Source organism: Vulpes vulpes, chromosome 1 (assembly GCF_048418805.1).
Source record: "Vulpes vulpes isolate BD-2025 chromosome 1, VulVul3, whole genome shotgun sequence".
NCBI classification, from domain to species: domain Eukaryota; kingdom Metazoa; phylum Chordata; class Mammalia; order Carnivora; family Canidae; genus Vulpes; species Vulpes vulpes.
This window is the reverse complement of record NC_132780.1, coordinates 145,476,968-145,501,138: the sequence shown is the minus strand read 5'-3', so window position 1 is coordinate 145,501,138 and position 24,171 is coordinate 145,476,968. Positions and strand designations below refer to the sequence as shown.

The 24,171-nt window shown below is 36.5% G+C and overlaps 1 pseudogene; it reads left to right on the top strand.

Annotated features, from left to right (window-relative positions):
* Positions 1-24,171, top strand: LOC140597880 (glyceraldehyde-3-phosphate dehydrogenase-like; annotated as a pseudogene).

The following is a 24,171-nucleotide window of genomic DNA, read 5'->3' as shown; positions in this document are numbered from 1 at the left end:
ATGGTTGCTGCCATCTTGAGTTTTACCTGTGTTCAGGACCAACCTGAAAGTAAGAATATTTTACTAAAAGGTAAGAATATTTTGAGCCAAGAAGGGAATTGGAGTAGATGGAAAGTCCATTCCATCTATTCCATCTAATCCCTTCTATTAAAAACCAGAAATTGATAACATGCATATGAACACCTTAAAATTTTTCTAGTTCTCATGGAAGAAAATACAGATAGAAATAAAGCTTTATTCAAGGAGAAATTCTGTTACAGAAAAAAATCATCTGTTGTGGGAAAAGATCAGAGGTTGTTGCTTCTGGGAGTTAGGGGTATTAACATGAGATAATAGGGGGATAAAACTCTTTGGAGTTTTATGACTTTTTAAAAAAGATGTATTTATTTATTCATGAGAGATACAGAAAATGGCAGAGACACAGGGAGATGGAGAAGCAGGCTCCCTGCAGGAAGCCAGATGTGGGACTCTGTCCCAGGACTCTGGGATCATACCCTGAGCCAAAGGCAGAAATTCAACCACTAAGCCATTCAGACATCCCTGGAGTTTTATGATTTATAGTGACTACTCAGTATACTGTTTTGAGATTTGAAATAAAAAATGTAATTTAAAAACTGCAATTTTTTTACTTCCAATATTCTGTCATGAGAAAACCCAAATTGGGCAACTATCTATACAACTCAGTAATCTTTAAAATTATTTAAATTATAAAAGATAAAGAACAATTTAGGAACTGTTCCAGATTAAAGGAGAGTAATGAGACATGACAGCTAAATAAAACATGTAATCCAGAATTGAATCTCAAACCATAAAAAGGACCTTAGCAGAAAAATTAATAAAATTTCAACAGTCTCTATATTAGATAATAGTATTATATCAATGTAGATTTCCTGATTTTGCTAAGTGTCATGTGCTTATGGAAGAATGCCCTCGATTTTAGACAATATACAATGAAGTATTTGGAAGTTTACTTTTGTCTGCTTCTTACTCAAACATCTCAAATATGTGTGTATGTGTGTGTGTGTGTATCTGTTTACCTACGTCTAAATCTTTAGTTATATAGAGAGATGTGTACCTATACATGTACATCTGTATGTGATCATACATGTACAGAATAATAAAACAAGTTAAGGGTAGTAAAATGTTGATGTTTGGGAATCCCCAGAAAGTGTATATGGAAATTTTAAGTGCTATTTGGGCTATATTTTTTAATGTCTGAAGTAATTTCTAAAGAAAAGAGGAAAATATGTTAAAATTTGTGGGACAAGAATGGAAGTATTATCACAAATATTAAAATAACAGTTGTGGATAAGCTACTCATAAAAATTATTTATATTTTACACATTTTAAAGAAATCAACTTGCTTAATGGAAGTCACAGACTAGAAAAGAAAATTCAATTTATTTTAAAGTAAGAAATTAAAAATCCACTATATGTCTGATTTTGGAGAATTTAATATAAAATTTATGATGACTTGTGTTTCTAGCAAGATTTTGTCAATTGAGAAAAGAGGATGACCTAGAATTAAAACAAAAGCATTTATTTAGGGTCTCAGAATTGCAATTCAAAGGGCGGATTTGGAAAGCAACCCAAATAATGCCCTCACCAGGAAACAAAAATCAAGGGTTTTTAAACACAAGAGGGAATGCTTACATATGTTGTTTACAAAGAATGTGATTGTTGTTAGTGGCAGAAAATGAGTCTTGGCTGAGTACAATTGGTTACTAAGGCTGTCACTAAGCAAAGTCTCTTACTCTAGCAAGTTATTGGTATCTAGGAGGAGTCCTTGAAGTATTTGCAATTTGGCCCAGTTCGAAAGTTCATGGTTCCATCTCATGGCAATGTGCATAAGTTTCATTTCCTTAATGGCCTCCTGACTCAATTTTAAAACACTTTGACATAAGTGACCCTATTTCATGTTATGTTTCACGGTGTTATAGGAGATATTATTAAAAAAATATTTCCAGTGCAAGCACTAAATATAAAATACTATTTGTTATGGACTAAATGTTTGCGCCCCAGTCCCCCAAATCTATATGTTGAAGCACTAATGTGAGGGTATTTGGATGTGGGGACTTTAGGAGGCAATTAGATTCAAGTGAGGTCATTAGCATGGGGCCTCATGAAGGAATAAGGGCCCTTATAAGAAGAGGAAGAAAAATCAGAACTAGCTTGATCACTCTTCCATGTTCTTTCCACTTTAAGAGGACACAGGAAGAAGGCAGTCATTCACAAGCTAAGAGGCCTCGCACTGAGAAGTGAATCTGCACCTGTCTTAGACTTCTCAGCCTCAAGAATTGTGACAAATAAATGTTTATTGTTTAAGCCACCCAGACTATTGTTTAATAATTTCTTGTAGCAGCCTGAGCTGAGTAGGGCACCATTATAGCAGTGCATGTGTGTGTGTGTGTGTGTGTGTGTGTGTGTGTGTGTATGCATGCATGTGTGTGGGGTAGGGTATGAATTGCTATAATAGTAAGAAATCAGTAAAGGACAAAGACAAAAAGAGCAAAAATCCTAGAGGTAAGTTCATGTTAAAGTTAGATTTTAGCCTGAGGGTTTTATTTCATGGATGCCCAGATGTAGAGTACAAGAGATAAAATTTAGATTCCTCTTGAGGTGCTTTTTAGTCCAACATCCCCTTGTACTTTCATTATTAAAGAGTGAGGCATCAAAGGTAAGATGTTGGTTTTAGTGCAGTTAAAAAAAAACAAGTGAGGTGGATTTTTGTAAGATTAAAAGTTTATGGAGTTTGGATAAAAATAGATTTGATTTAAATCCAGGCTTTACCAACTACTAGTTTATGGCTTTAGGTAAGTTGTGCATCCTATCTTGAATTTCAGTATAAACATTGATAATGGAATAATAATAATAAAATATTCATTTTAATTTCCTACCCTATACTATAGAAACTTGTTACATGTTAGCTATTATCATCATTACCAACATTATCAACTTCATCATATTTTTTAATTAATAGATTTATTTCTTTGAACACTTCAGCTTTATAGAGAATTGAGCAGAAACTAAAGAGAATTCTCATATACTCCCTCTCTCTCACCCTCCCTCTTCATTGTTTCTCTTATTACTACCTTTCATCAGTATGGCACATTTTTTTATAAATGAAGAACCATTGTTGATACATTATTATTAACTAAAGTCCACAGTTTACATTAGGGTTCACTCTGTGTTGTACATTTCTCTAAGTTTTGACAAATGCATAACATAATGTATTCAATATAATATAGAGCAGTTTCATTGTCCCTAAAATGTCCTGTGTCGACTATTCATCACTCTCTTCTGTCATCCAATGCCTGGCAAGCACTGATCCTTTTACAATTTCTATAGTTTTGTCTTCCCCAGAATGTCATATGTTGGAATCATATAGAATGAAGCCTCTTCAGACTGACTTCTTTCACTTAGCAATATGCAATGTAGGTTCTTTCATGTCTTTTCATGGCTAGGCAGTGCATTACTTTTTGTCATTGAATGATGCCCCATTGCATGGATGTGTCACAATTTGTTTATCCATCACTTGTTAAAGTAACCTAGGTTGCTTCTGATGTTTGCAATTATAAAAAACTTCCTACAAACATTTGTGTTCAGGTACTTGAGTGGATATAAGTTGATTTTGGCTTAGGACATGAACTCCAGGTCCTGAGATCAAGCCCTGTGTCAGGCTCTGCATTCAGCAGAGAGTCTGCTTGAGGACTTTCTCTCCACCTGCTCCTCCTCCAGCATGTGCGCTTGCACACATGGTCTTTCCCTCTAAAATAAATAAATCTTTAAAAAAAAGGATTGATAGATCATATAGTAAGCCTATGTTAAGCTTTGTAAGAACTTACTGTCTTTCAATGTGACTCTACTATTTTCATTCCCAATAACAATGAATGAGATTGTCTATTGTTTCATATCCTCATGAACATTTTCTGCTGTCAGTGCTTTGGATCTGAGTCATTCTGGTAGGTGTGTAATAGTATGCTGTTTTAATTTTCATTCTTCTGATAACAATATGTTGAGTACTTTTTCCTAGTATCATTTCTTAAAGGTAGCTACTATTTTAACTACACCATCCACATTATGGGATTAGCTATGTTATACATGTGGGAGCAGTGTTGGTTAGCAGCACTCTTGGGAGCTTTCCTGGTGAAATCTGAAGCCAGCCCCTGTACTCAGATGATAGACAGAAGAAAGAAGCAGGCCATGCCAGGTTGATCCACAGCAGTATGAGTAAGCAAAGGGAACTTATGTATCATGATTGTCTTGGGTACAGCAAAAGGAGTAGATCCCTCCACCAGCCAAATAGTAAAAGTTTATATAGAGGCCTTGACTGGGTTTAGTCGCATAGACCATTCAGGCATTTTCAACACCACCTCACTATCTCAAAGCTATGTCCTTGTAACAGCCTCTGGGAGCTGGAAAGGCAAGAGGAACCCATATGCCAAGGACAGACAAAGGAAGCAGTGAGGGTACTTTCTAAGTGCCCAGGTCCAACACAACTAGTGGTCAGAGGTTTTGATGACCTTCATCAACACAGAGAAGTTCTGAAATGGATAAAGCTAGAAAGAGGAGGGAAGAACAAACAGAATGATATAACTCCTGATGATATCAGAGAAGCTAAAAGAGAGAAGCAAGGCAGGGAAATCAGCAAACAACAATAAAAAAAATACAAAAAAAACTTATTTAAGGATATTCATGCACTAGGACTAGATGACTCCCGAGTCTTTAAAGAGAATGTGTGTGTGTGTGTGTGTGTGAGAGAGAGAGCACTGTGTGTGCAACAGAGTGTGAGCCCCCTATAAATCCACACTTTGTTACAAAAGAGTAAAAGCTTAGAAGGAAAAAATATTCCAAATACTCCTTTTATATCCTTGACCTGACTGCACACCATTGAAATTAGATGCAAAATTCTTAGGCTTTCGTTACACAGGATAGTCATAAAAACTTGAAAGATATATTGTGACCATCCTCTCTCCCTCCCTCTCTCTTTCTCTCTGCCAAATCACACTTTTTCCCAGATATTGCTACAGTGAAATGTGTTTAATAAAAGAGTAATGGGAATGCTTAGTGGCTCTAATCCAGATCTGAGGTTATGTTAAAAAATTATATTAAAATATCCTATTAGTGAAAGTGTACAATGGTGCAATATTTCAGTTTGGCAATATATAACATGCCTGTGTGTTGATAAAGTAGTACCACTTCCAGTAATTTATCTGAGAGAATTATTTATAGATGTGTGTGGATTTAGCTAGAATTAAAGTCACTCAGCATTTTTTTATTACTACAGAAAATGGAAAACAAAATATTCCCAAATGAGATAATAGATAAATTAGGGCACACCCATAAATTGAAAGGTAATGTGTGGCTATTGCATATAAAAATGTGAAAGAATATATCAACATGAAGAATTGTTCAGTATGTATTTTTTGTGTGAAAAACAGGCTAGATCATGCCTGCTCTCTTTTTATGCATAGAAAAAAAGCATAGGAGGTTATATAAAGTGTTAGGATATTTCCTCCGGTTGGTTCAATAATAATTCATGTTTACTTTCCTCTTTTTGCTTTTGTTCAGCACTTGTAGAGTTTGGAAATTTAGCATACAGAACCTGGAGTCAGAAAAAAATGTTTTCATATTGATTCCATTGTTTAACCAGCAGTTGAATGAGTACCTTAATATCCCAAAGCCTCCAGGAAAGGAAATTCCTTTTTGTTTTGAGTCTCACATGTTTAATATGTGCGCTAAAGTGAAAAATGTCTGTGAAGCACTCATTTCAAACTTCGAACATACAAAGTGACAAGAAATGATGATCATTATTTTCATAATAGTATTTACCTACCCTTTTCTAAAACTTTAAGCAAAGAAGAGGCATTAAGTTTATAATTATTTTTTAAAAGTTATGAAAAAATTAAAAATAGATACAGATCTGAAGCACACATTATTTTATTGTTTGAAAGCAAGAGAGAGGGAACAAGGGAGAAGCAGATGGAGAGGGAGAGAGAATCTCTAAGCAGATTCCCCATTGAGGGCAGAGCTTGATGTGGGGCTCAATCTCATGACCTTGAGATCATGACCTGAGCCAAAATCAAAAGTCTGAGACATCCAGGCACCCCATAGAGCTGTCTAATCTTATATCTCTGTTTACTGCTATGACTGAAATCAAAGCTAGAATGTTAACAATACTGTTTTTATTCTTAAGTATACAAGTGGAACACTTAAGAATTACCATGGCTCACTTTTAGTGCACACATTCACATTTAGTCATCCCTGAATTGTGTACATGTTGCTTGTATATAATCCCTAAATCCTTTCAAGTCTGTTTCCTCTCTAATTCCTTGAACCATTATAACTTTTTCAAACTAATTTCAAAGCCTCCACATTGACACTCCCATCTCTTGTTTTGCATCTTCTAGATTATTCCTTTTTTTGCACCACACCTTTTCTTTCTAGAATGTAAATTGTACCATGTCCCTCATACTTAGACTTCTTCACTTTCGCCATGTAGGCCATCAGACAAAGCCCCAAATTTAACGTTATTATAAACTCCTTGATGATATGGACTACTTCTCCGGATTCCAAGGCTTCCTACACAGTGTGTGAATGGTAACACACATATTTGTTGGATATCTTAAAGAAGCATGCTTTCCATGGCCCTTTATTTTTACAACCATTTCTTTGTTTTCACACATGCCCTTCCAACCTCTGAGGCATTAGTTCCTAAAAAGAATTAAGAAGAGAAAAACCATAAAAAAATTCCACCAAGTGCAGGAGTGGAAGGCAGAATGAGAAGTGCTGGGTTGTCTGCAAGTGGCCGAAAAGGTAAAGAGGAGAGACCTGGCAAAGAGGGATGGACAAGAGTCAGATTTCCAGAGGTGATAGAACCCAAAGAGGAATGGGTACAAGGCAAACAGGAAAAGAAACAGCCATGAAGAGCAGCCTATGGTTGAGATATCCTCGATAGCTGTACTCTTCTGTGGCAGGATGGATCTGGCTTTGAATTTATTTTACTTTACAGATATATTGCTGAGTATTATACAAAGAGCCAACAACACAAAATTAAGCAATACAGACACTGCTTAGAATCCATCATTCAGAAAGCAGACATAAACAAGTGTCAGTATACACTTTTTCTTCTTTTTCAAATACAATGTATACTGTAAAACTTTTAGAATAATAAACATGTTTGGATTTGATTTGGGGGCATGCAGATTAAAGTAACAAATTAGGGAGACAAAATCTAAAGCTGCATTTGAGAACTTCCACATATAATGTTTTTCAGGTACTTCATATATTTAAATTGAATAATGCACTATTATCAGATAATGGTCTATACCTTGTAAATGAGTGAAGAGATTAGTATGAAACTTCAAAAAGAGCTAATTACAGAGTTCAGCTCATTTCTTATCTTAGATTGGCTCTCAATTTATCTTCCTATTTTGTCATAGCATGAGCTTGTGAAAGTTTCTAAGGACTGCATTATAATACGTTGTGTAAGTGTGTGTGTGTGTGTGTGTGTGTGTGTGAATGTGTTTGTGAACATATATGTGTATTGTATACATGCATGTATATATATATATGTTTGCTTACATTTATATATCTTTTGAATATATATGCCTTTTTCTATATATGTAGAAGCATATATATCCCTTATTTTCTTTAACTTTTATTATGAGAAACTTCAAATATTTAAACAGAATAGGAAAGTGAACACTGTGTACCTCAGAACACTTAAAATTGTTAAGATCTTTCTGAATCTACAAATGCCCAGAGCATACACTTCCAATGCTTTAGAAGTAGTTCTGCCAAGGTAGAAATGACTGAACTCTCTGGACGTTTTGTTTTTTCGTTTCTCATAAACTAAATGCATCTCATGTTTCCCACAACAGTGAAATACAACTATAAGCCTCCTTTTCACTACCCTCTCCCCCCTTGTCTCAAGGAAAAAGCCTATACGTATAATCAGAATGTAGTCAGCTTGCTGCTGGATTTCAGCTTAGAGAAGGAAAGTAGCACAGCCACTCGGGTACATTTGTCTACCCACCTCCAGGGAGCCAAACAGATTGGGAGTTGGGGGTAAAACTCACTGAGGTAGCATTGTGCATGGCAGGATACTGTCCAACTTGAAAAACTTTTTTTTTTAATTTGCATGTTGGGAGAGGGTGGTTAGGCAGCACAGACAGCCCAGGCTGCTACTGGCTCCTCTCTCCTCTAGGAAGAAGAGATCCTGCTACTCTGCAGCCTACAGCAGCAGGTTTAGAGTGATATGTTCCAAAGAGCCAATGGACAGTGATTTGGTGAAAATGCACCAGAGACCTCTCTGCTTTGTCTCCCCAAACCAAAACAAAATTAGTGAGTAGAAGAATATTGCACGTATAAATATTTCTTCTCAAGTCCACATTCCCAGCTTTTTCGGCTCTAGTCAGACCCCAGTTTATTGAGTCATCAATGTCTTCACCTGACAACCTCCTTCCTTCTCTTACTGAAGGAAGTGTGGGAAGAACAACAACAACAAAATGACTCTGCCTTAAAGAAAGTATTTCCCCTTTTTCACCATGCATCCCACTCTGACTCCTCTAGTGTAGCACAAAACAACATAATCTCATTTTTGCAGAATTCCAATTAGATACCACTATTTTTCAGAGCAAAAAGGAAATGCACACAGGTGGAAGGTCTCCTCAGAGCAGGCTGGGGGATCAGGTGGACAGGGCATGGGTGCTGCACACCAACAGAAAGGCTTAGAGAAGAGATTCACCAGCTGTACCAGCCTGGAGAGCAGTGGAATCCAGACTGAGGGGTGGGGAGAGGGTGACAGACAGAGAAGTTACCTGTTTTCAATATTTGCTGTGTTTTAGTACCTGCTGCAGTGTTTGAAAAGTGAGAAGAGCACCGGGAGTGTGTCTGGGAAGCACCTGCCAAAGTGATTGTGTGAGATGAAAGGATAGTGAAAAGGGAGGGGGTGTAGACCTCTCACTGTCAACAATAGCAACAGCAAAGAGGCTATCAGGAGGACAAGTGACCCTGAGGAGTGCAGGGGGCGGCAGGGGGGGGGGGTCTGGTGCTACACCTATTAGTGTACTAGATCTGGTGGAGTCTGCTGCAGCAGATGCCCCAGTCCGAACCATCACTTTCAGCCTCAGCGCGCTCAACCGCTTCCAGCCTGGTCGCTCCCAGCCACAGCCTGGCCAAGATCGAGCGCAGCCTGGCCAGCAGCCGTTTCCCCCTGGACCAGTCCAAAAGCCAGCTCTATTCGGACTTAACACACCCCTGGGAGGTAGGGCAGGGTGATCCTCCTCTCCCCACCCGGGGACAATATTTTGCTCCAGGCTGAGGGGATCCTGCAGACCCACCGACCTGTGCTGGAAATGAAGGTGAACCACAAGGGCTAGAATTATACTTTTTTTCTCATCTGTCACGGAGATCCATCAGTCTGAGAAATGCACTGGATGATCATACTTCAGTACTAAAGGATCTCAGCCAGGGTGCGTGACAACAGCCAAGGTGCAAGTGAGGTAGCCCAGCACTAAAAGAAATACAAGCTCCTCCTGCATGCTTCTGCCAATTAAAGAGGCAGCATTTCATTTCTTATCCTAAACAAGCAAAGAAAATGCAGACATCTCATCCTCATAAGCTAATGCTTCTTTCATCGAGGGAGATGTTATGGGCAATTTGGGTGGGGAAGGAAAACATTAAGTAGATGTATAATTATATATTTATTAAGGATTAATTTGTGACTAGAAACTAAATAGTGAGCCTTTTGCATTGCTAAGAACTTCATCTCCATTGCCAGGTGAAATAACTACATTTCTGCCAGCACTTTTGCTTGAATTTGATATTTGAGTGTCTGTTCCCTTGCATGCCTGTGTGACCGTCAGTAATAAGTTGACTGAAATTCCATGAATTTGCATATGGGAGTCTAACAACTGTATATATTTGTGTTGTATACAAAAATATGATACTGTAAACATAAATGAAAATAATTATGTATCACTAAATGATAAACTAGAGGAAGAGTTGAAACCTTTTCTGTAATTACTATTTATCAAATGCTTTAGGCTTTATAGGTCATACTGTCTTCATTGTATATTCTTTTTTTATTTTGTTTTTTCTTTTTATTGTTTTTAACAATCCTTTAAAAATTAGAAAAAATTGTTCAAAGTCCAAACCAAAAGATGACAAGGGTCAAGTCTCCTGGTAAGGAGGTAAACGCCTTAAGCAAATTTGGTTTCACTGCAAATAGCATTTAAGTTCAATGTCATTATTAAATAACAGGGTTTGGTTGTGTTTTTTTGTTCAAAGCACATTTTTACATTAGAGTTTCAAAATTATTCTGTAGTTGGAAATCAAGTCCCTTCAAAATGCCATTTATTAACCACAGACAAATACGTAGATAGGGTCCCGTGGATTATATGATTTCCTTAAATGGATACAAATGAACTGTTATATAGGCTCTTCTACAATGGTGACATAAATTTAGACCATGAATGTGGATGTCAAACAAATTTGAAAAGCTATTTCTGTTTTGCATCCCTCCTACTTATGCATCTCAAACTTGACTTCTCTTGTTTTGACTCTGTCATCATTACATTTTTCCAATAAATGTAATTCCTCCAAATAAAGAAAGATCATTATGTAGAAATTAAAAAAATAGTTTTATTTTCCTTAAATTTATATTTAATTTGGTAATTATGGCTACTTTAAATAAATGATCTCCATATGTTTATTATTCCATATTAATTTTGAGGGAGTTTTCTTTTTTCTTTTTTTTAATAAATTTATTTTTTATTGGTGTTCAATTTGTCAACATACAGATTAACACCCAGTGCTCATCCCGTCAAGTGCCCACCAGTGCCCGCCACCCAGTCACCCCCACCCCCCGCCAACCTCCCCTTCCACCACCCCAGTTCATTTCCCAGAGTTAGGAGTCTTTCATGTTCTGTCTCCCTTTCTGATACTTCCCATTTATTTTTTTTTCTTTCCCCTTTATTCCCTTTCACTATTTTTTATATTCCCCAAATGAATGAGACCATATAATGTTTGTCCTTCTCCGATTGACTCATTTCACTCAGCATAATACCCTCCAGTTCCATCCACATCGAAGCAAATGGTGGGTATTGGTCGTTTCTAATGGCTGAGTAATATTCCATTGTATATATAGACTACATCTTTATCCATTCACCTTTTGATGGACACCGAGGCTCCTTCCAGAGTTTGGCTATCGTGGACATTGCTGCTAGAAACATCGGGGTGCAGGTGTCCCGACGTTTCATTGCATCTGAATCTTTGGGGTAAATCCCCAACAGTGCAATTGCTGGGTCGTAGGGCAGGTCTATTTTTAACTCTTTGAGGAACCTCCACACAGTTTTCCAGAGTGGCTGCACCAGTTCACATTCCCACCAACAGTGTAAGAGGGTTCCCTTTTCTCCACATCCTCTCCAACATTTGTGGTTTCCTGCCTTGTTAATGTTCCCCATTCTCACTGGTGTGAGGTGGTATCTCATTGTGGTTTTGATTTGTATTTCCCTGATGGCAAGTGATGCAGAGCATTTCCTCATGTGCTTGTTGGCCATGTCTATGTCTTCCTCTGTGAGATTTCTGTTCATGTCTTTTGCCCATTTCATGATTGGATTGTTTGTTTTTTTGATGTTGAGTTTAATAAGTTATTTATAGATCTTGGAAACTAGCCCTTTATCTGATATGTCGTTTGCAAATATCTTCTCCCATTCTGTAGGTTGTCTTTCAGTTTTGTTGACTGTATCCTTTGCTGTGCAAAAGCTTCTTATCTTGATGAAATCCCAACAGTTCATTTTTGCTTTTGTTTCTTTTGCCTTCGTGGATGTATCTTGCAAGAAGTTACTGTGGCCGAGTTCAAAAAGGGTGTTGCCTGTGTTCTCCTCTAGGATTTTGGTGGAATCTTGTCTCACATTTAGATCTTTCATCCATTTTGAGTTTATCTTTGTGTATGGTGCAAGAGAGTGGTCTAGTTTCATTCTACTGCATGTGGATGTCCAATTTTCCCAGCACCATTTATTGAAGAGACTGTTTTTTTTCCAGTGGATAGTCTTTCCTCCTTTGTCGAATATTAGTTGACCATAAAGTTAAGGGTCCACTTCTGGATTCTCTTTTCTGTTCCATTGATACATGTGTCTGTTTTTGTGCCAGTACCACACTGTCTTGATGACCACAGCTTTGTAGTACGACCTGAAATCTGGCATTGTGATGCCCCCAGATATGGTTTTCCTTTTTAAAATTCCCCTGGCTATTTGGGGTCTTTTCTGATTCCACACAAATCTTAAAATAATTTGTTCCAACTCTCTGAAGAAAATCCATGGTATTTTGATAGGGATTGCATTAAATGTGTAAATTGCCCTGGGTAACATTGACATTTTCACAATATTAATTCTGCCAATCCATGAGCATGGAATATTTGTCCATCTCTTTGTGTCTTCCTCAATTTCTTCAGAAGTGTTCTATAGTTTTTAGGGTATAAATCCTTTACCTCTTTGGTTAGGCTTATTCCTAGGTATCTTATGCTTTTGGGTGCAATTGTAAATGGGATTGACTCCTTAATTTCTCGTTCTTCAGTCTCAGTGTATAGAAATGCCACTGATTTCTGGGCATTGATTTTGTATCCTGCCACGCTACCAAATTGCTGTATAAGTTCTAGCAATATTGGGGTGGAGGCTTTTGGGTTTTCTATGTAGAGTATCATGTCATCGGCTAAGAGGGAGAGTTTGACTTTTTCTTTGCCAATTTGAATGCCTTTAATGTCTTTTTGTTGTCTGATTGCTGAGGCGAGGACTTCCAATACTATGTTGAATAGCAGTGGTGAGAGTGGACATCCCTGTCATGTTCCTGATCTTAGGGGAAAGGCTCCCAGTGCTTCCCCATTGAGAATGATATTTGCTGTGGGCTTTTCGTAGATGGCTTTTAAGACGTCAAGGAATGTTCCCTCTATCCCTACACTCTGAAGAGTTTTGATCAGGAATGGATGCTGTATTTTGTCAAATGCTTTCTCTACATCTAATGAGAGGATCATATGGTTCTTGGTTTTTCTCTTGCTGATATGATGAGTCACACTGATTGTTTTACGAGTGTTGAACCAGCCTTGCATCTCGGGGATAAATCCTACTTGGTTATGCTGAATAATCTTCTTAATGTGCTGCTGTATCCTATTGGCTAGTATCTTGTTGAGAATTTTTGCATCCATGTTCATCAGGGTTATTGGTCTATAATTCTCTTTTTTGGTGGGGTCTTTGGTTTTGGAATTAAGGTGATGCTGGCCTCATAGAACGAGTTTGGAAGTACTCCATCTCTTTCTATCTTTCCAAACAGCTTTAGTAGAATAGGTATGGTTTCTTCTTTAAACGTTTGATAGAATTCTTCAGGGAAGCCATCTGGCCCTGGACTTTTGTGTCTTGAGAGGTTTTTGACGACTGCTTCAATTTCCTCCCTGGTTATTGGCCTGTTCGGGTTTTCTATTTCTTCCAGTTCCAGTTTTGATAGTTTGTGGTTTTCCAGAAATGTGTCCATTTCTTCTAGATTGCCTAATTTATTGGCGTATAGCTGTTCATAATATGTTTTTAAATTGTTTGTATTTCCTTGGTGTTGGTAGTGATCTCTCCTTTCTCATTCATGATTTTATTAATTTGTGTCTTCTCTCTCTTTTTAATAAGGCTGGCTAATGGTTTATCTATCTTATTAATTCTTTCAAAGAACCAACTCCTGGTTTTGTGGATCTGTTCCACAGTTCTTTTGGTCTCAATTTCATTTAGTTCTGCTTGAATCTTTATTAACTCTCTTCTTCTGCTGAGTGTAGGATCTATTTGCTGTTTTTTCTCTAGCTCCTTTAGGTGTAAGGTTAGCTTTTGTATTTGAGTTCTTTCCAGTTTTTGGATGGATGCTTGTATTGTGATGTATTTCCCCCTCAGGACTGCTTTTGCTGCATCCCAAAGATTTTGAACGGTTGTATCTTCATTCTCATTAGTTTCCATGAATCTTTTTAATTCTTCCTTATTTCCTGGTTGACCCTTTCATCTTTTAGCACTATGGTCCTTAACTTCCACGTCTTTGAAGTACTTCCAAACTTCTTGTTATGATTTAGTTCCAATTTCAAGGTATTATGGTCTAAAAATATGTAGGGGACGATCCCAATCTTTTGGTATCGGTTCAGACCTGACTTGTGACCCAGAGTGTGGTCTATTCTGGAGAACGTCCCATATGCACTTGAGAAGAATGTGTATTCAGTTGCGTTTGGACGTAAAGTTCTGTAGATATCTGTGAAATCCATCTGGTCCAGTGTATCATTTAAAGCTCTTGTTTCTTTGGAGATGTTGTGCTTAGAAGACCTATCGAGTGTAGAAAGCGCTAGATTGAAGTCACCAAGTATAAGTGTATTATTATCTAAGTATGTCTTAACTTTGGTTATTAATTGATTGATATATTTGGCAGCTCCCACATTAGGGGCATGTATATTGATGATTGTTAAGTCCAATTTTGAGGGAGTTTTAGATAGTCGTTCGTTTTGGAGACACTTTACCAACATAGGTCCTTCATTCTACAATGATAATACTTAATTTTATAAATTTTTAAATTTATGATTTTATACTTCATGTGTGCCCATACTTCTCCAATCTTGCATAAAAGCCATTAAAAATGTTTGTTTATATAAAGCATTTCTTTCCTTAAGACCTCATAGTAGCAGTGTATTTCCCCTCTTCCATAAAGTTAGACACATCAGGTGATTTGTTTTGGCCAAGAAATATGTCTGTAGAATTGCTTTAACCATAGTTTTCTTCCTTCTGCTTGAAATAGTTCTCCCCAACCCCTAAGTAGTGAAATTAAAGACCTTGAGTGTGGAATAAACAGCATATTCAATGGACATATGGAAAACCAGTGGGACTGAAGCAACGTTATCAAAGGGGCAGTGGAAAAGAATAAGATCAGAGAGGCATGAGGTGAGGTAGGCAGGGTCCAAATCCTTTGGTTCTTGCTGGCTCTAGGATTATATTAGGAATATATTTTAAGTGTGCTAGAGGTATTTCAAGTGTTATAAGCAAAGGATCAATATGCTCTGTTTGATATGTTTTAAATATTACTTTACTCTGTGGAGATTGAATTGTAAGGGACAATTGTGGTAACAGAAAATTATAAATGAAAGCTACTTATTAATGCAATCAAGAGCTAATGGTGAGCTATGGTATTAGCAGTGGAGATGGTTGTAAGTGACAATGTTTGAAATATTTTTAACATTAGAGTAGACAAGACTTATAGAGTAGACAGGTGTATGGTAAAAGGTAGTATAGAAAAAAGACAAAAATGATGGTACTATTTGTTCATAATACAAATAGACTTTGCAGGACCATATCACTTGTTTTGATCAAGTTGTTTGAGATATTTATTCAATATTTAAAAGATATTACTGAGGCAATTGGGCGTGAGTGTGGAGCTCAGGAAAGAATCTAGGCATGGGAATGGAAAAATGCCCATGATCATCATATCAGTGGAACAGGATAAGTTCAGGTAGGCAGAGAATGTAGGTAAAGATGAGAAGAAGAAAACAAGAAAAATGTAGAACATAGATCTAGAAGGAAGGATTTATCATCAATTATCAGTGATGGTGACACAGAACATTAGGTTTTTAGCTAATCAAAGTAGATCTTATTAAGGCTTCCTATGTCTCTGTAGTCATTTCTTGTAATACCCTAACTCCATCTACATAGAAGTCATGCATGAGTCCCCAGTTGCTTCTTCAGGTTTCCTATAAAATACCAATATTTTTAGAATGCATAACTCTCATTTCTCTTTTTTATATAGAAGAAATTTAGGGAGGATGTGAAAATGTTGTTCATCTCCCTTGAACACTTGTTTTTACATTTATTTTCACTAATAGACCAAAGATGGGGAGAGCTTTGAGGACATGGCCAATAAACTATGCACATGTGTAACACTCTCCACATGACACAGAGCGAAAAAAAAATTAAGCATTGTATAGAAGGAACCACGGATATCTTAAATGTAAAAGATTTTTGTGCTACACAACACTTCAGCCTTGCCAACAAAGTCAAATATCATGATAGGACATATTGTGTAGGGACATCCAAAATAGAAGCTTGATTAAAAAAGAAGGAAAACACACACACACACACACACACACACACACACACACACACACACACCACAAATAAATGGGTTCTAAAGTCAGACTTTCCATTCTTCTTGTTTTCTACTCAGACATAATCCTCATTCAAAGACTATAGAAACATCAAAATTAAACACCCTAGGGCAGCCCGGGTAGCTCAGTGGTTTAGCGCCACTTTCCTCCTGGGGTGTGATCCTGGAGAACGGGGATCGAGTCCCACATCCGGCTCCCTGAATGGAGCCTGCTTCTCCCTCTGCCTGTGTCTCTGCCCCTCTCTCTCTCTGTCTCTCATGAATAAATAAATAAATTAAAAAAAAAACCCTAAACACCCTAAAAGAAAAAACAAACAGCACAGGCTTGCTTAAAATAAAAAAAAATACTTTTATATCCTAAAGTATAAGACAAATACAAGACAAGGATAAAGTACAGGAATCAATAATTGACAATAGAGATATAAGTGGCCTAAAAACACGTGAAATGTTCTTACTATCACTAATAGTCAATAAATGCAGGATAAAATAGCATGATTCTCTTACTATCACTCATGCTAAGATTTACTTGGTAACAGAAGAACACAGAAACATTGGAGATTTAAGCAAAATGGAATTTTTTTATTTGCTCTATAAAGGCCAGGATGCAGAAGTATGCAGTCCAGGACCAGTGGAATAATTTTACTCAGTGAGGACACCTGAAGCTCTAGCTCATGCCAGCTCACCGTGCTTCTATTGCCAAGAAATAGCTTTCCTCCTCAGAATCAGGAGCAGCAGCATATTCCAGACAGTAGGATAGTGGAAGTATGAAAAAAAGTCATACATCCCAGTTATTTGTACTAATCATTACACTTGTGTATAAGTAAAATATTCTTCTTTGTACAATATCTGTCTTGTGTCAAATATATAATTCAAGTGTATAATTTGTATATATGAAGATTAAATTAGCTAATGCATATAGCACTTCTATAATAATGCCTGGCATAATACAGTATAATTGCTATTGAATTGCTAAAGAATAATTGCTATTCTTATCTCATATTACTATTTTATCCCATTCTACTTCAGTTACATGACATTCTTTTTCAAAGTTCTGAAGAGCAAATAGTTATTTTGGAATTAACCATAAACTAATAACGTAGAGTTAGAATATTCCAGGTTGAAATTACTGATATACATTTCTTATAGAGGTAAGAGTTAGAAATTATTACAGTATATCATTTATCTTAGGCATGATTAGGGTCTAAGATTGACTTAGCCTTTAATACTTTGCCACAACCATCCCAATTATGTAATTATGAGGTAATTATGTACACATAATTGTGATTATACTATGTGGATACTGAAAACCACAAAACTGAAAAATTACAAAATCACACATAAAAACAACAGTGCAACACTGAGGTATCTTGCTAGAAAAACGGATGGTGGCTTCATTTTTATTGATTACCGATTATATACCCAGCAACTTATGAGAAGGATCAAATTTAATTGCAACACCAGCAAAGTAGACTTAGTTCTCCTCATTATATAAATGTTGAAAACTAAAGCTCGTGGCTGACAACAGTTTGTACATGGATATGTAGTAAATAATTAGCAAATGAGACTAAATTAAAATTAAAATTTAAGTTAAATTAAAATTCCTGTTGTTGTTTTTTACTACATTTTTATGCTTTGAGAAATTGGAAGTTACAGCATTTACAAAGGATACATTTTTGTTTACACAATTTGACCCAAGCCCAAAAATCATTCTGGAAATGAATTAGCATTGAGATAGATGATCTTTTGTCTAGACTGGTATTTATTTTTAATATTATGCAATAATTACTTAACACTTTAAAAATAATGTTTGAAATATTATTTAATATTTTGTTATTGTTATTTTGTTATTGTTTTAAAAAGATTGAGAAAAATGCATATAAAGCTCTTATAACTGAATTTGTTATTATTTTAAAAAGATTGAGAAAAATGCATATAAAGCTCTTATAACTGAAAATTGATTGTTTGACTCAGAGTTAATATGTTAGGCCCATATGTCAATGTATATCAGCTTTAAAAGATGTACTAAGTGAAATTAACAAATTTTTCTTAAAAACATAAACAATTTGAAGAAAAAGATGATTACAGGCCTACAAGAGAAATTGTGGGTTTGGTTCCAAATCACCTCAATAAAGCAAAACATCACAATGAAACATGTCAAATACATTTTTTTTTGTTTCCCAGTGCATATACAAGTTCTATTTATGGTATACAGTAGTTGATTAAGTGTTCAATAGCATTATGTCTAAAAAAGCCAATTATATATCTTAATTAAAAAATACTTTATTGCTAAAAATGCTGATCATTCTCAGCTTTCAGCAAGTCATAATCTTTTTGCTGGTGGATGGTGTTGCCTAGAAGCTGATGGGTGCTGATTGATCAGGGTGGTGGTTGCTGAAGATTGAGGAGGCTGTGGAAACTTCTTAAAATAAGACAGCAATGAAATTTGACAAATCAATTTTACAAACTATGTCTCCACTGTATATGATGTTGTTTGATAGTATTTTACTCAAGTAGAACTTCTTTCAAAAATTCTTCAACATCAGGGCAGCCTGGGTGGCTCATTGGTTTAGCGCTACCTTCAGCCCAGGGCCTGATCCTGGAGTCCTGGGATCAAGTCCCACATTGGGATCCCTGCATGGAGCCTGCCTCTCCCTCTGCCTGTGCCTCTGTCTCTCTCTCTCTCTCTCTCTCTCTCTCTGTGTGTCTTTCATGAATAAATAAATAAAATCTTTAAAAAAATTTTTTTCAACATCATTCAAACTTGAATTTCTTTCAGTCTCCTCAGCTTTATCAAGTGCATTTACATAATATTCTAAATCCTTTTTTGTCATTTCAACAATCATAATATCTTCACCAGGTGTAGATTTCATCCAAGAAAACACTTTTTGCTTCATCCATAAGAAGCAACTCCTCATCCACTCAAGTTTTAACATAAGATTGCACAATTCAGGCTCCACTTTTAATTCCTATTTTCTTACTGTTTCCACCCCATCTGCAGTTACTTCCTGCACTGAAGTCTTGAACTCTTCAAAGTTTAGTTGGAATCAACTTCTTCCAAACTCCTGTTAATGTTGATATTTTGACTTCTTCTCATCAATCATGAATATTGTAATGGCATTTGGAATGAAGAATCCATTCCAGAAGATTTTAAATTTACTTTGGCCAGGTCCATCAGTGGCATCACTATTTGTAGGAGCCTTACAAAATGCATTTCTTAAATAATAAGACTTGAAAGTTTAAATTACCATTTTTTCATAGGACGCAAAATGATGTTGTGTTAGCAGGCATCAAAACAATATTAAGCTGGTGGTACATCTCCATCAGAGGTCTTAGGTGCATTGTCAATGAACATAAATATTTTGACAGTAATCTTAATTTTTTTTTGGAGTAATAGTCTCAACAGCAGGCTTAAAATATTCAGTAAGCTATATTGAAAACAGATGTGCTGTCATCCAGGCTTTGTTGTTCCCTTGATAGAACATAGGTAGAGTAGGTTTAACATAATTCTTAAGGGCCTGAGGATTTTAATAATGGTAAAATAGCATTGGCTTCAACTAAAAATCACCAGCTCCATTAGTCCTAATAAGAGAGTCAGCCTATCTTTCAAAGCTTTGAAGCTGGACACCGACTTTTCCTCTATCTGTGAAGATCCTGGATGGTATCTTCTTCCCATAGAAGGCTGTTTCATCTACAGTGAAATCTGATGTTTAGTGTAGCCACATTAATTAATTCTCCTTAGCTAGATCTTCTGGGTGGCTTGCTGCAGTTTCTACATCAACACTTGCTGCTTCACCTTGCCCTCTTATGTTATGGAGATGACCTCTTTCCTTAAACCTTATGAACCAACCTCTACTAGATTCAAGCATTTCTTCTGTGACTTCCTCACTTCCTTCAGCCTTCATAGAATTGAAGAGAATTAGAGTCTTCTCTGGATTAGGCTTTGGCTTATGGGAATGTTGTGGCTGGCTTTATCTTCTCTTCAGACTGTTGAAACTTTCTCGATATATGCAATAAAGCTGTTTCACTTCCTTACCATTCATGTGTTCAAGAAGCAGCACTTTTAATTTCCTTTAAGAACTGGTCCATTGACTTCACAACTCAGCTAACTGGTACAAAAAGTCTAGCTATCAGCGTCTCTAAACTTTTGTTATGCCTTCCTCACTAAGTGTAGTCATTTCTAGCCTTTGATTTAAAATGAGAGAGTGCAACTCTTTCTTTCACTTGAAAACTTAAAAGCCATTGTATGGTTATTAGTTGGCCTAATTTTAATATTGTTGTGTCTCAGGGAATAGGGAGGCCTGGGGGTGGTGGGAAGAGAGAGAGATAGGGAAATAGAGTGTCAGTGGAGGAGTCAGAACACATATATTTATCTATTAAGTTTTCCATCTTACATGGCTGGGATTCATGGTGCCACAAAACAATTACAATAGTAACATCAAAAGCCACTGATCACAGATCACCATAACAAAATAATAATGAAAATTTTGAAATATTCCAAAAATTACCACAATGTGACAGAGACATGAAGTGAGAAAATACTATTGGAAAAATGGCACCTATGGACTTGTTCAACACAAGTTTATCATTAAATGTGACATGTTCATAAAGAAAATCTACAAAGCACAACAAAGAAAGAAAAGGAGCAGGAGTAGAAACAAAGTATACTTATATATCGCAAGGGGAATATAAAATAATATTCTTTATGATGTTTATACATAGAAAAAAATATTCCTAGGGAGACTTAAGTACACACATATGTAATAAACAACAGTCATATCTGATTATCAAAGGCTTGTGTATATGACATTCACAAAATAAATAACAGTCCAAGAAATCTCCTGGTTTACTAAGAGCAGATTTATTGCAGTGGTAAACTAAGTAAAGCATTTTTTTCACTTATCAATAACTACTTAGGACAGAACTTGTAGCTTTTAATATAGTAAATCCCTGAAGGAATAAAATTTAAAGCTATAAATATTTATTTAGCTCTCCTCCATTGCCTCTTCTATGAGGTGACTTTATCAGCCAACATAAACTGATAGTCCCCAAAACAACAACAAAAAATAGTGGGCTGGGGATGGAAAAACTGTAGGTTTTTGCATCTGATAATGTATTTGTAATCAAGAGGAAATATATATGTTAGACGTTAAGGAAAGTTCATTTGCAACTAGAAATTAGTTTTAAACCTTTTTTCACTCTTTCACACTCCAGCTAAAGCAGCCTATAAGAAAAGTAATACACCATTTGAACATTTTTATCATTTTCATCTGGATATTCTAGTTTGCATTCCCATGTAGGAAAGTGCAACCTAAAGATAATCTATAACAGACAGATGTATCAAAACTTTAAAAAATCAAGCCATAATTTATCTGTAATATACAAATTTTAAGTATTTCATTCTCTGAAATTTGACAATTATAAATACCCTTGAAATAATCCCCATAAAAGGATAAAAAACGTTTCCATCTTACCAGGGAGCTCCTGGTATACCTTTCCAGTCAATACCCTTGTACCCCAGAGGCAAACATTAGATTTTCCTATTCTTGAAATTATCATATACGATTATACAATAGGTAATATTAACTGGATTCTTTCTTTCCACATAACATTTCTCAATTCTACTAATTTTTTCATCTATCAGTAATTTTTAATTATTTACTAAGATTACATATAAGGTGCATTTAATAAGATATTATGTGTTTTTTAATTCATTCATATGTTGATGGATTTGTTTTTCTAGTTTAGGACTATCATGATAAGGTTGCCATGAACATTACTGTACATGTCATTTCTCTTGGGTAAACACCTAGAAGTGAATTGCCAGGTCATGAGATGGTTGCATGTTGAATTTTCATAAGAAAATAGTAAAATTTCCAAATAAGCCATTTTAAAATGTCAGGACAAAATAGTAAGTTATAATTAGCTAATACCCTCATCAACATCTAGTATTTTGGGATATTTTGATATTGTTTTTGAGGTATTTTGTTCATTCTGATAGTTCTAAATTGTGTCTCATATGGATTTTATTTTTATTTCATTGATGATTAATGATGTTGAACACCTTTTCATGTACTTGGTGGCCATTCACCTATTTTCTTTTGAGAACTGCTCATGTATTTGACCTATTTTTCTTTAATTGAGTTTTATATCTCATTTTCACTATTAAGTTATACATTCTTGCTCAACATACTTGACTTTTTTTATGTTCCAGAAAACTTCATTTACAAAAATATGTTGCAGACTGAACCTGGCCCATAAACTGAGTTTTCCAACCCATAATAAAACGTAATAATGATCAAATCACTTCTGAAACATTCACTCCCAAAATACTTGTAGATATTCTAGAAGCCTTTGTTCATGTCTCCTGGAATTAAATTTCTCGTTTTGTTCCCCTCAGTTGCTTGGCAATTCCATCTCTCTGTGCCTGGCTCAAGGTCATCATACTTAGGCTCATGAACCAGAAGATATTTTGTTTTTCTCCATTTGAGTGATCTTTGGTTCAAGTTTGCTGCCCACTCTAACAAATGATTTTTCAGTTTGTAGTTTGTTCTTTGATAGATAAGCTATGATCTCTGAAAACCCATTAACACATTAATGAGTCAGAAAATTTTTTAATACTGTGCCTGGGAATAATGGTTTACTTTAATTCAGTCCTCTACTTTAATTGTCAGGGTTGCTACCAACCTGGTGATGAGGCATTCAATAAAGCCCAATATATTTACTTCAACCTTCACCATTGTGTTTTGGGATACAGCTGACCCTGCACTAGAAGATGCAGCTATCTGTCCAATAGGGAGGAAGAGAGCCTAGTAGAACCTAGATTTAATCAGGCTATTTGGCTGATTTTAACTTTGGCAAAGTGGATATTGTCACCCTCAATGACCCTTTCTTTGACCTCTACTGCATGATTCACATGTTTCAGTATGATTCCGCCTATGACAAATTCCACATCACAGTCAAGACTGAGAATGGGAAATGTGTCATCGATGGAAAGTCCATCTCCATCTTCCGGGAACAAGATTCTGCCAACCTCAAATGGTGTGATGCTGGTGCTGAGTATGTTGTGGACTCCACTGGGGTCTTCACCACCATGGAGAAGGCTGGGGCTCACTTGAAAGGCAGGTCCAAGAGTATCATCATCTCTGCCCCTTCTACTAATGTTCCCACCTTTGTGATCAGTGTGAATCATGAGAAGTTTGACAACTCCCTCAAGATTGTCCACAATGACTCCTGCACCACTAATTATTTGGGCCCTCTGGCCAAGGTCATCCATGACAACTTCAGCAATGTGGAGGAACTCAGGCCTATAGTCCATGCCATCGCTATCACCTAGAAGACTGTGGACAGCCTTTCTGGGAAGCTATAGTGTGATGGCTGAGGGGCTGCCCAGAACATATCCTTGCCTCTACTGGTGTTACCAAGTCTGTAGGCAATGTCATCCCTGAGCTGAATGGGAAGCTCACTGGCATGGCCTTCGGTGTCCTCAACCCAACATGTCAGTCATGGATTTAACCGACCTCCTGGACAAAGCTGCCAAATACAATGAAATCAAGAATATGGTGAAGCAGGCATTGGAGAGAACTCTCAAGGGCATCCTGGGCTACACTGAGTACCAGGTTGTCTCCTGCAAATTTAACAGTGATACCCACCTTCCAGCTTTGATGCTGGAGCTGGCATTGCTCTCATTTTGTCAAGCTTAATTCCTGGTATGATAATGACCATTTTGTCAAGCTTAATTCTTAGTATGATAATGAATTTAGCTATAGCAACTAGGTGGTAGACTTTGTGGTTCACATGGTCTCCAAGGAGAAAGAGGCCCCTGGAGCACCAGCCCCAGGAAAAGGAAGAGAGAGGCCCTCAGATGCTGGGGAGTCCTTGCCCCAACTCATCCTCCAGCACTCTGAGAATCTCTGGACCTTCACAGTTTCCATCCCCCGAAGAAGGGGAGGGGTTTGGGGAGCCCTACATTGTCATGTACCACCGATAAAGTATACTGTATCCTAA